This window comes from Leuciscus leuciscus (genome assembly GCF_965113295.1).
Source record: "Leuciscus leuciscus genome assembly, chromosome: 7".
Lineage (NCBI taxonomy): Eukaryota > Metazoa > Chordata > Actinopteri > Cypriniformes > Leuciscidae > Leuciscus > Leuciscus leuciscus.
The window spans coordinates 25,503,669-25,515,891 of record NC_138731.1 but is presented as its reverse complement, the minus strand read 5'-3'; the positions used below and the strand labels follow the sequence as shown (position 1 = coordinate 25,515,891).

Genomic DNA, 12,223 nt, shown 5'->3' with positions numbered 1-12,223 from the left:
ATTTAAAAAAAACAAATGTAAAAAAAAATCTAGATAAACTAGTTGTTATTAATGTATGTATGTTTGTATTTATGCCGATATTTATTTATTTATTTATTTATTTTAAATAAATATAAAACCAAAAACCTAGGTAATATATTTTTATTTATTTATTTAAAGTTATCTATTTATTTATATTTTTTAATGAAATATAACTACCTAGATAAACTACTTTATTAGTCTTTATTTCTTTATTTATTCAGATATTTCTTTATTCATTTTTAGATATATATTTATTATTTAATTCTACACTGCTTAAGGTCAAATTGTGATTGTGTAATTTAAATATTTTTTCCCCCTTTTTTTTCTCCATAACATCACAGTTTGGATTAAGCTGCAATTACCTTAAGATTAAGACAAAGAAAAGGATGTTAGATCGCTCCTGCCTTTCCATCTTAGCTCAGTTAAACTTCATGAGTGGATGTTGTATACGTCAATTTATCGCCTGTAGAGCTTTGCTGTGGGTTCACAGGGTTACACAGACGCAAAAACAAGGAAAACCCCCTTGAGGGGACAGGTGGGGGGGGGAAGAGAGAGTGTATCTCAGGGAGGTCCTTTATAGTGAGGTCTGTGCTTGAGTGGTTCCCATGCCAACAGTGAGTGGAGTGGTGTTTGGAGCATGCTCAGTGAGGAGCTGGCGGCTGTAACAATAGCTGAGAGAGCTAAAGCAGCTCACATGCTGTATCTCATCAGACTGGAATAGACCGCTGCGTGCGCACTGCTCATTCTGCTGACATGGTCTGCCTTCTCGTCTCCTACCTGTCGTTTCTGCATGAGAAAGAGGTATGTAACTCTAGATGGAGAGTGGGGAGGATTTTGACTAATTTTACAACTGGTTTATGCTGTTAAAAAGCTTTTTATTTTGTGCTTGTTGAATTGGATGATTTGTTAGGAATGAATGAAGGAACATATGTTTTTGTGCCGGAATGTAATCTAGTGTATCCACCTTTTTTTTTTTATATATATTTCAGTAAACATATGCAGTTTATTTATGTGATTTCTCATGGTTTTGGAGTGAAATGCCACCGAGGAGATTTCCATTTTCGAATATGCAGAGCAGACTTGCTGAACAGTACAAGAGAGCAGTGTGAATATCATTTGCATACTTCTGCTTATGACATTGGACAGATCTGAAGCGGAGGATAGACCTCTGGAGGGAGAGAGAGAGAAGAGCTGAATACATTTATACTCGCTGCTCTGTCACACGATCCCTCTGTTGTGTGGAGTTGTCATGCCTCACTGACCCCTTGACGTGTCGTCGTGACGATGGGAGTAAGGGGTCAGGCTGTTTCGTTGTGACAACACCGGAATTCTAGTTTTGAGCCTGACCTGGTCTACCACCGTGCACCTTAACAATACACAGAGCACAGGCTCGCTGGAGATGTAGCCGTCGACCCTAATGAAATGCTTCGTTGATTTATTGTGTGTTGTTGTGTGGGCACTGAGCGCTATACAGAACTTGAGCCGGGATGCTCAACACCATCAGCTTAGTGTCTGGCGCACATGGGATAAAAATGGGCTAGGTTGCTCCTCAGCAAAAAGCCCTCAATATTTCATCCAGTCGGACAGTAGAGCGATAGAAAGAGCGAGGGTTTCTCAGTGGACAGGAAATTGGAAAATAAATTGAAGTGACACTTTCAAGTTTGCATATCCATCAGGGGATCACGCCTTCTCTGTGGAGCTGAAAGGTTGGGTGGGCATCTGATAATCATTTTGCTTTCTGACTAAAGGGTTTTCACTGAGCTGTCTTGTAATTTAAAGAAGTAAAATAAAAACTCTGGCATCATTTACTCTACCTCATGTTTTTTGAAACCTGTGTCTGTGTAACTCAAAATTAGTTATTTTTTCAGTGTTTCCGAGCTTCTCTTTTCCAAACAAAGAACTTGAAAAGCTATAATGTGAGTTCGGGAAGACTAGGAGTGTAGTAGACAAGTTCGATGAACCACTTTTCTGTTGTTGTTTTTTTCTTTCTTTTTGGAGTTTGACAGCACCCGGTTACCACCCACAGTCATTGTATGGAAAAGAACAGCTTCCTTTTGTGTTTTATGGGAAAAAAATACAGTCACACTTTTGGAAAAGATGTGCAAGAATTGTGCTTTTAGGGGTACAACAGCTTGACTGAAATCTTCTTCTCTCTGAGTACTTTGAATTAGTAATAACTTTGCAACCATTAAAAACGTGTGTTCTATAATATTAATGTGTGTAGAAATTCGAACGTACAATATTCTTCATGTTGTCACTGTCACATGACCTACCAGCTTCAGTTGCATTGCTTCATGCCGTTCAAAACTCCTCTCCCGCGTGACCTCATGGGATATTATAGTGTCCATTTGATGGTGGATGCACAATTCAAAATCTTCCTAGAAGTAGTAGGTCATCCGGGTACTTTTTGCTTACTGTTTTATGGATACTTAGAATTCAGACACAATTCTCTCTTTTTGCCTTATAGTAAGGAAATATGCATATTCGGATACTGCCCTAGTCACTTCACTATAAAAAATATGATCAATAAGTCAAGACAACATTTAACTGATAACACATTACAATAAGGTTTCATTTGTTAACATTAGTTAATGTATTAACTAACATAAACTAACCATGAGCAATATATTTGTTACTGTATTAGTTAATCTGTTAACATTAGTTAATAAAAATACAGCTGTTCATTATTTGTTCATGTTAGTTCAGTGCATTAACCAATGTTAACAAATACATCTTTTGATTTTAAAAATGTATTAGTAAATGTTAAAATTAATATTAATATTAACAAAGATTAATAAATGCTGTAGAAGTGCAGTTCATGTTAACTAATGTAGTTAACTAATGTTAATTAACTAAAATAACTCTCAACTTATTTCTAAGTTATGAGATTCAAAAGTCAGTTTAATATCATTTAAGTTGAAATGACTTGTACAGCCAATTTGATTATAATTAAAAATTGAAGGCAGCAATTGACCTGGATCTTTGTACCCTATTTACCCCTAAAAGGTTCACAATTTTACCTTATGGGTACACATTACTATTAAGGTACTAAATACACCTTTTAGATATAGATAAAGTACAAAGTTGTCCCTTTAAGGATATTGCCTCAGTGTTGTACCACTAAAAATGTTTCCACATTTTTTCCCTGACAGTGTAATGATGAGTAGTAATGACAGTGTAATGACAGAGTAAATGATGGCAGAATTCCTTAATTCCTCAGTGAACTCTCCCATAGAAATGAATCCATGTAAATCATTTGACTTTTAAGATACCCTTCATATTTGTCTCAGACTGTCTGTAATCTGTACCTAAATAGTTTGAGGCAAGGTTCACATTATGTCAATGCAGAATGCTAAGCATGTTTTTGGAGAAATAAAAGGTCTGCTATGTGAACTGCCAGAGCTTGGTTTTGTTATCTGGAAGAGGAGACCGTTATGGTGCAAGTATGTGGGGCATTGGCATTGAACTGCCATTGTTCATGTGTGATGAATTTTTGGAATAATTATACTGCATCAGAGAATGCCAGTTAACCATCTCAGTATGGAGTCGAATCAAAATGTGATATAGGTTCACATTATGGTTTTGTTTATATATTTGGTTACACTTTACTGTAAAGTGTATTAAACAGTATATTTAAGGTTCCATTTGTTAACTTGAACTAACAATGCCAAATTCTTCTAAAGCATTTATTAATCTTACTTAATGTAATTTTTCAACATTTACTAATATTATTTAATTGACCTGAGCTAACATGTACTATTAGGTGACTAATGTCACCTAATGGGACTTTTTTTTTCAAGTGTTACCATATATTTTTATGTTTATCGTTCATAGTTCATTAATAGTAATGTCATAAAAAAAATGTGTTATCCATGTTGGGTTTTCTAAATGGAGGCTTTTGTAATCTTGCTGAACTGTATTCTGTTGCTGCATTGGTGAGCCACGGTCTCATTCAAATGAATCCACTTTGAAATGGAGATGATTCTGCCCAGTGTTCATCTTTCCCAGTTGGATTGGATATTTTCCTGTGAAAGTTGCACCAGCCTACTGTAAGCGGAGATGACAGCTGATCAATTGCTGTCCCCCTCCTGTTCTAATTCCTAATCCCCCTTTCTCCCCCCGTCTGTCCTATCCTGCTCTCACCTCATCACCCCCCGATGAAAGCCCATTACCGGCCAAGTGGCTCTGACGGAGATTGGGGCACCTTCACGTAGAGATCCGCTGCTTTGATCCCTTCTTCATTCACTAAGAACAACAAAGGAGCTGATGTGTGTGTGTGGGAGGGCCCCTAAAGACAGAGTTGTGTGGGTCTTGTGATGTTCTCCCAATGGATGGTGATTAGGGCTCATATGGAGCTGTTGAAATATGACAGCCACAGGCAGCTCCTGAGGACATCGAACAGCCCTGCTCTACTGAAAGAGAAGTGTGATGCTGTTCATCTCTATCATCCATTTAATGCCACAGCCCATAATGTAGTATAGATTGCTATATTGACTGAGTTATGTATGGCTGTGTTACCAATACTTATTGTCTGTCACTTTGAAAATTATGTGTCATGTTTTATGTATAAATAATACAGTAAGCTAAGATCTATTGGACTGAAATCTCAGCTGACCTTGTTTGACCCACTACCGTTCAAAAGTTTGGGGTCCGTAAGATATTTTTATTGAGAAAGGATTCATTACACTGATCAAAAGATATTAAAGACCTTTGAATCGTTGCAAAAAAAAGTGCTATTTCAAATAAATGCTGTCCTTTTGAACATTCTGTTCAGCAAAGAAGCCTGAAAACATGTTTCACTGTTTCCACAAAAATATTAAGCAGCACAACTCTTTTCAACATTGATAATAAGAAATGCTTCTTAATCAGCAAATCATCATATTAGAATGATTTCTGAAGGGTCATGTGACACTGAAAATTCAGCTTTTCCATCACAGGAATAAATTACATTTTAAAATATATTACATTTTAAATGAAATCATTATAATATTTTACAATACTACAGTTTTTACTGTATATTTGAAATATAAATAAATGCTGCCTTATTGAACAGAAGAGACTTCTTAATCCCCAAACTTTTGAAAGGTTGTGTACAAATGAAGATTTGGAGAAAGTAAGTTTTGTTTTTAAACTCAGTCATGAAAACATTATATTTGAAAAGCCAAAAGTTAGCTTTCTTCATTCTTTGTTGTTTTAGTAATCTATGAACCCTGTGGTGCAGGTTCTTGGATTTTTATTTGTATTTCTCTCACATGGTAAAATGAACAGGGTAAAGATTTGAGCAAATAACATTGGTTTATTCCCTAAAGCTATGGTCTGGACTGGTTAGAACTTTGCTTCAGGATTGTGAAGTTCAGGACAGTGTAATGAGAGAGAAATGAGAGCTATCAGTGATTCAGTGATAGCATCATTTTCTGTTTAGCCCATATCTCTGTCTCTCTCTGCCACAGGGCCATTTGCTTCTTACAGCAATCCTGCCTTATTACAAGCGCTGTTGCCTATCAGCGGAGCTCCAGGGATGTTCTCTCTCTCTACCTCTGTCTCCTCTCTTTACCGCTCATCTCTCATCACTCGTGTCTCCTGCTCTCCACAGCTAACTCTTTTATCAGGCTGTCTGCTCTCACCTATCAATCACTTTTTCCTGTCCTGTCCTATCCCATCCCTCTTTGTCCTTGGCACAGTTTTCTCGTGTTATATTCACAGTATTTCACACTGAATCCATAGCACTCTCTCTTTCTCTCTGGTTGATAAGTGTGAAGTCTGCTGGTTCGTAGGCTGTTTTTGTTATTGTTACTGTTGCCAAAGCTGCTGGTGTCATTATCCAATGAAAACACAAACAGAGCCACACTTAGGATGAAGAGGGAAGAGCCCTGGGCTGACTAGATGACAACCGATGAGTCTATCTGCTTTTAAAAACAAAAAATTAATTATTTACTCTGTTACATATATAACATACAGTAATTGTAATAGTTCTCGTATGAGTAAAATTGAGGTTTGTTGGTCCAGCTGTAGCCTAAATGTTCCACAAATCAGTAAAGCCTTACAAAAGCACTGGGGTGGTATCATGGTGCATTGATGGCATCTGATGAATTTACTATGGTATTTTGGTACAGCGGGGGAAATAAGTATTGAACACGTCATCATTTTTCTCAGTAAATATAATTCCAAAGGTACTATTGACATGAAATTTTCACCAGATGTTGGTAACAACCCAAGTAAGCCATACATACAAAGAAACAAACAAAAATAAGTTCAGAAATTAAGTTATGTGTAATAATGTGAAATGACACAGGGAAAAAGTATTGAACACATGAAGAAAGGGAGGCGCAAAAAGGCATGGAAAGCCAAGACAACTGCTGAAAACTTACAGTAATTAAAAAGCAATCCAGCCCCCTGTCAGTGGAAATTAATAACAGCTGGTTCAGTCCCAAAGGATGGCCTACAAAAAGGTCTCATTGCCAAGGTGTCACACAAGACACATCTCATGATGGGTAAAAGCAAAGAGCTGTCTCAAGACCTTCGCAACCTAATGGTTGCAAAACATAATGATGGCATTGGTTATAGGCGCCATTCTAAGCTTCTGAATGGTCCAGTGAGCACTTTTGGGGCCATAATACGGAAGTGGAAAGACAATAATTTCACCATAAATTTGCCTCAACCAGTGCTCCTCGCAAGATTTCTGATAGAGGAGTGAAAAGAATAATCAGAAGAGTTCTCCAAGAGCCAAGGATCACTTCAAAAAGACCTGCAGATAGCAGGTACTGTTGTCTCAAAGAAAACATTAAGTAATGCACTCCACCGCCGTCCTGTATGCACGCTCACCACGCAAGACTCCATTACTGAAAAAAAAAGCATGTTGAAGCTCATTTAAAGTTTGCTGCACAACATTTGGAAAAGCCAGTGAAATACTGGGAGAATATAGTGTGGTCACATGAGAGCAAAATTGATCTGTTTGGATGCCATAATACACATAGGAGAAATGGCAGTGCACATTACCCTAAAAACACCATACAACTTGGTGTTGGCTCTTGGACAACTCTTCTGATTATTCTTTTCACTCCTCTATCAGAAATCTTGCGAGGAGCACTGGTCGAGGCAAATTTATGGTGAAATTATTGTCTTTCCACTTCCGTATTATGGCCCCAAAAGTGCTCACTGGACCATTCAGAAGCTTAGAATGGCGCCTATAACCAATGCCATCATTATGTTTTGCAACCATTAGGTTGCGAAGGTCTTGAGACAGCTCTTTGCTTTTACCCATCATGAGATGTGTCTTGTGTGACACCTTGGCAATGAGACCTTTTTGTAGGCCATCATTTGGGACTGAACCAGCTGTTATTAATTTCCACTGACAGGGGGCTGGATTGCTTTTTAATTACTGTAAGTTTTCAGCAGTTGTCTTGGCTTTCCATCCCTTTTTGCGCCTCCCTTTCTTCATGTGTTCAATACTTTTTCCCTGTGTCATTTCACATTATTACACATAACTTAATTTCTGAACTTATTTTTGTTTTTCTTTGTATGTATGGCTTACTTGGATTGTTACCAACATCTGGTGAAAATGTCATGTCAATAGCACCTTTGGAAATATATTTACTGAGAAAAATGATGACGTGTTCAATACTTATTTCCCCCGCTGTATATGGATAGTTGACATAAATAATGTGGGATGTTCTGTGGTGTAACAAGCTTTACTCAAAATGCATGAAATAGCATTTTGCCTGTTGTTTTTATTAATCATGTTTATTTTATGATCTCATGTTAAATTATCTTTAGAAATTCATTTGTCAGGCTGCAAGACTATTTAAAATTAACTAGTGATGTCGAAAGCTGATTAAAAATGAGGGTGATATGGGCAAAAAAAATTGTACTGTGGACGTCGTCTTCTCAGTTCTCGCGCATGCATTGTGGCGCTCTCATGAACTCACGTAAGAGGCCCACATGGAAGAAAATGAATAGCTGAATAAAGTCGTTGTTTTTGTTTTGCGCACAAAAAGTATTCTCGTCATTTGATAAACTTAAGGTTGACCCACTGTAGTCACTTGGACTATTTTAACAATGTTTTTACTAACTTTTCTGGACCGGCAGAATGAAATTGCCTAGAAGCCTATGTAAAATATATTACAATAGAAAACATTTACTTTGAATTGTAAGAATATTCCATAATATTACGGTTTACTGTATTTTTGATCAAATAAATGCAGCCTTGGAAAGCGTAAGACTTCTTCCAAAAGCATAAAAAAATCTGACCAACCCCAAACTTTTGAACAGTATAGGTTAAAGTTTCATGTATACAGTGAAAGTTTAACATATAATCTTGATAATGAGTCCATGGACACATTTTACGTCAACTATACTTATTGATAATGCATCGTGGTATTACTGTGTCCAAAATGTATGGTAGTACTTTAGAAATAAAAAGGAATATACTTGGACCAGCAATTTTGATCAGATGTAATAATAAAAAGCATTTATGTATTGTCAGCCTGCTTCTGAGAAGGAGATTGGCATGTTTCCAATACTCATCTAATTTAGCAGAAATTAGTAATTTTTCCTTTATAGTTTGTATGATTTTGCAGCAAATAGATTATTTTTCCTTTATTTTTCCGACACACACTGTTTCTGAAGGCAGTACAGACTTCTGTTGACACTTTGCCCGTAACTACCGGCTTTATCTTTCAGAGCAGCGTATCATGTTCATGTGACTTATCTAATTGAGGAAAAAAAAATCCTTGTGGGGAGCTGCAGTGCATTGATTCATCAGTCTGAAAGGCAATTATCATCTTGCTTCATTTCCCTCTGCTTTTCAAGGCAGAAATCAGCTAATGACCGTGTTTCATCACACAGGGCTTTAATGTATAGCCTATTCATTTAATGGAAAAGATTTTTATCCCCATGTCTCGCTATGCATTATGTAAGTAGTGGTCTGTCTTATTAGAATGAGGATATCTGTATGAAAGACTTAGCCTACAATTTTTTGCCCTCATATTCAGCATTTAATGCTTGGAAGACTTTGTGGTATGGAGGCAAATTTACTGATGAACTGGGTTACACTGGCTCTTCAATAAATACTATTTCTATAATACTCTAATTTTCTGGGTGAAATCATGCACTAATGATATTGCATGTGGCAGCTTGGTCATTAATTAAACACATCCACCAACATGACGACCGGCAGACATTGATCCATGGCCAAATTGATGTGTGCGTCTCTTGGAAATGCAAGCTCTGTAAATTGCCTTTTGTTGTTGCTGGCTAGAATGACATGATCTGAGCTAGTAATTTGAGACAATGTCTATACTCTGCCAGATATAATGATTTACAGCAAGATCGTCACATCTTTGTGCACCAATTAGTGATAGCAATAACTTCAGTACAGCTTTGTAATGTGTACCAATTACTAGTGCTTCAAACCTGCAGTCTTTTATCAAAGGGCAACTCAGCTAAGAATAGTACTGTATGTAGACTAATGTTTATGGAAAAACTTGTGCACTAACAATGCTTCTCTCACCTAATCTACCTAATGCATTATTCATCAGCTCAGTTAACACTTCACAAGCATAAAATATTCACTAAACAATTTTGAGCTACAGGAAAAGACACCCTATAGTTTATCTGTCAAGGTTTTTTTTATTCTTCATGATGTACAGTGTTCACCTTGGATACCATGCATGATACATTTAATTACTACAGTGTATGTGACAAACTGTTTTATTTCATTTGGCTAGACAGCAGACTTTGTTGCAGATATGGTAGACAGCAGACTTAGTTTGGTGCAACGTTGAATGCAATGAACTCATGGCAGAGTTGAATCCTAATTAACTAAGGTATGCTGGTACTTGAGTCTTCTCCTCTCCTGAGTCTCACTCTAACATGTTTTGATGCCGTCTCCTCTTACTTTGAAGAGCCCGTAACCCAGCTCTGTCTCGGCTGCTCTTGTCAGAATGAGTGCGGTGCGGTGCTCTGCTGACAGGTAATAGAAAAGCTCTTCAGTTCTGCATCTGATTATACAGCACTCGCTCTTACTGTAACTACCTCACCTCCATTACTACTTCACCTGCCTGAGAAACAGATGCTGAAGCAATGCTAGGTTATTCACGCTTTTTAAGAGGTCCAAAAAACTGTTTGGACACTTAAATTGTATGAATGTCATTCCACTATAGGTAAAAAGAAATTGAATAAGAATATATATATATATATATATATATATATATATGAAGACTTCAGATGCAAAAGCCTCCAAGTGCCATCTGAAATTTTCTTCTAGAATGATTATTTTTATTAAGCTTTTATGTTCAGTAATTTCACTTTAATGGCAATGAAAATGACCTATTAGTTGTCATAAAAGTGAAATAACTGAACTTAAATATACAAGCTTGATAAAAATGCTCATTTTATGTGTGTGTGTGTGTGTGTGTGTGTGTGTGTGTGTGTGTGTGTGTGTGTGTGTGTGTGTGTGTGTGTGTGTGTGTGTGTGTGTGTGTGTGAAGTAGTATAACTTGTTTGAAGATTTTACACTGTATTATTTATAAATAATACAGTGCCACATTTTACACTGTATTATTTATACAATAAAACTGATTTTGTGTAACTTAGGTGTTCAAATACATTCTGGGGTCATTTTACATGTTTTACAAATTGATAGAAAAGATATGAGGACTCTAATGATAACATTTACTCTCCCAAATCATACATTACAAGTTCATTAATTTTTTGGATTTACACTATAAACCCTAATACGGATAATTTGTCCGTAAAAATAGCCTTTAGTCCACTTACTGCAAGATACGGGAGATAAGCAGCCAATGATCAATATCATGTGGACTTTCCTGATCTTTCCCGTATATCGGCTTTCTGCAGGATCAGATGGATTAGGAGAAACCGCCAGGTACTAATCCGAGAATGGCTACTTAGCTCTAGCATGTTACCCACATTTACTGTGTAAACCATCACCATTTTAACTAAAGCTAATCTACATTCTGCACAGACATGCACATTCAACATTTTCTTTTTCCCTCCCAATGTACTCATATGACTCCCTTAGATAAGATCTCATGAATCTCCATCTGCGCTCCATGTTTTTCCACCTCCCTGAACCTAGAAACACCCCTGCTGTGCTATCACACAAACCTGCACATACAATCAATATGTGGCCTTTTAGTCTTTGATTCTCCATGGAGAAGCTTTCATAGATCAATGTTCAACCTTACTGCTCCAGTGGCTCGATGGAAAAGAATAAAAATATCACATTTGCAGGTGTAAGAAGCACCTGTAAATCACAGAGTTAGATGGATGTGGATACAGTTCTTCTTTTTTTCCTTTATGTTTGTTGACTCAAGGGATTGACCTGGTGTAGGTGCCAGAATTAGAGGATAATGAGGATAATTAGGTACAAAGGAGTTTAGTGTGTGTTTGTGATAGCTCTGTCTATCTGTATATCACAGAACCTGATTTCGCCAAGTACAACATGTTCCTGGATCAACATCTTTATTGATCCTGGAACAACATTCCAATCAACCAATCAGATTTGAATGACAAGCTTACATTTTATGTCAGGTTTAGTATTACAATCAGGGTTAGGTGCTCCTACATAAGTGTCTGATTTTAGGGATAACTTATGGGTAGGGTTAGGGATATGGTTAGGATAAAATTTTCATATAGAAATGTTGTTCCAGGATCAACAATATATGTTGACCCAGGAATGCGTCTAACTCTGCAAAATCAGGATATGCCTGTCCATCCATCCATCCATCCATCCATCCATCCATCCATCCAATCTACTTTTTTTTTTTTTTAAACGAACATGAATGAAAGTAATAATAGTAAAACAGCTGTTGATTCAGTAACCATGAACCAAGTTAATTCAGACAAAAAAAAAGTCACAATAATTCGAACTGGTAGCTTCGGAATAGCATACTACAGTAGCATATTAGTCTATTACAGTATTTCTTCCAGAAATAATGAGAGTATTATGCTAGTGTGCTATTCTGAGTTCAGCCTTCATTAAAAGTACCGCTTATAACAGTCATATGGTCATGAAAGTGTGCGCACAGAATACTTATGCATGCATATCATGAGTACAACTTGGTAGAAAGAATCTTTTTTTGCCATTATTTCACTTACTTTTACTGATGTCCTGCTGCTCAGAATTATGTTACTCAGAGATGTGTTATTGAGCAGCTAGACCACATACTGACAGACATTC

At 36.8% G+C, this 12,223-nt stretch overlaps 1 protein-coding gene across 1 annotated transcript in view; it reads left to right on the top strand.

The window, feature by feature from the left end:
* The first annotated feature begins 684 nt into the window (after positions 1 to 684).
* The window catches only part of arhgef49 (Rho guanine nucleotide exchange factor 49), a 32,745-nt gene continuing 21,206 nt past the window's right edge, over positions 685 to 12,223 (top strand). Inside the window, exon 1 of the mRNA XM_082175906.1 lies at positions 685 to 822. The gene's annotated coding sequence lies outside the window, so the exon portion shown is untranslated. The remainder of the gene's footprint in view (positions 823 to 12,223) is intronic.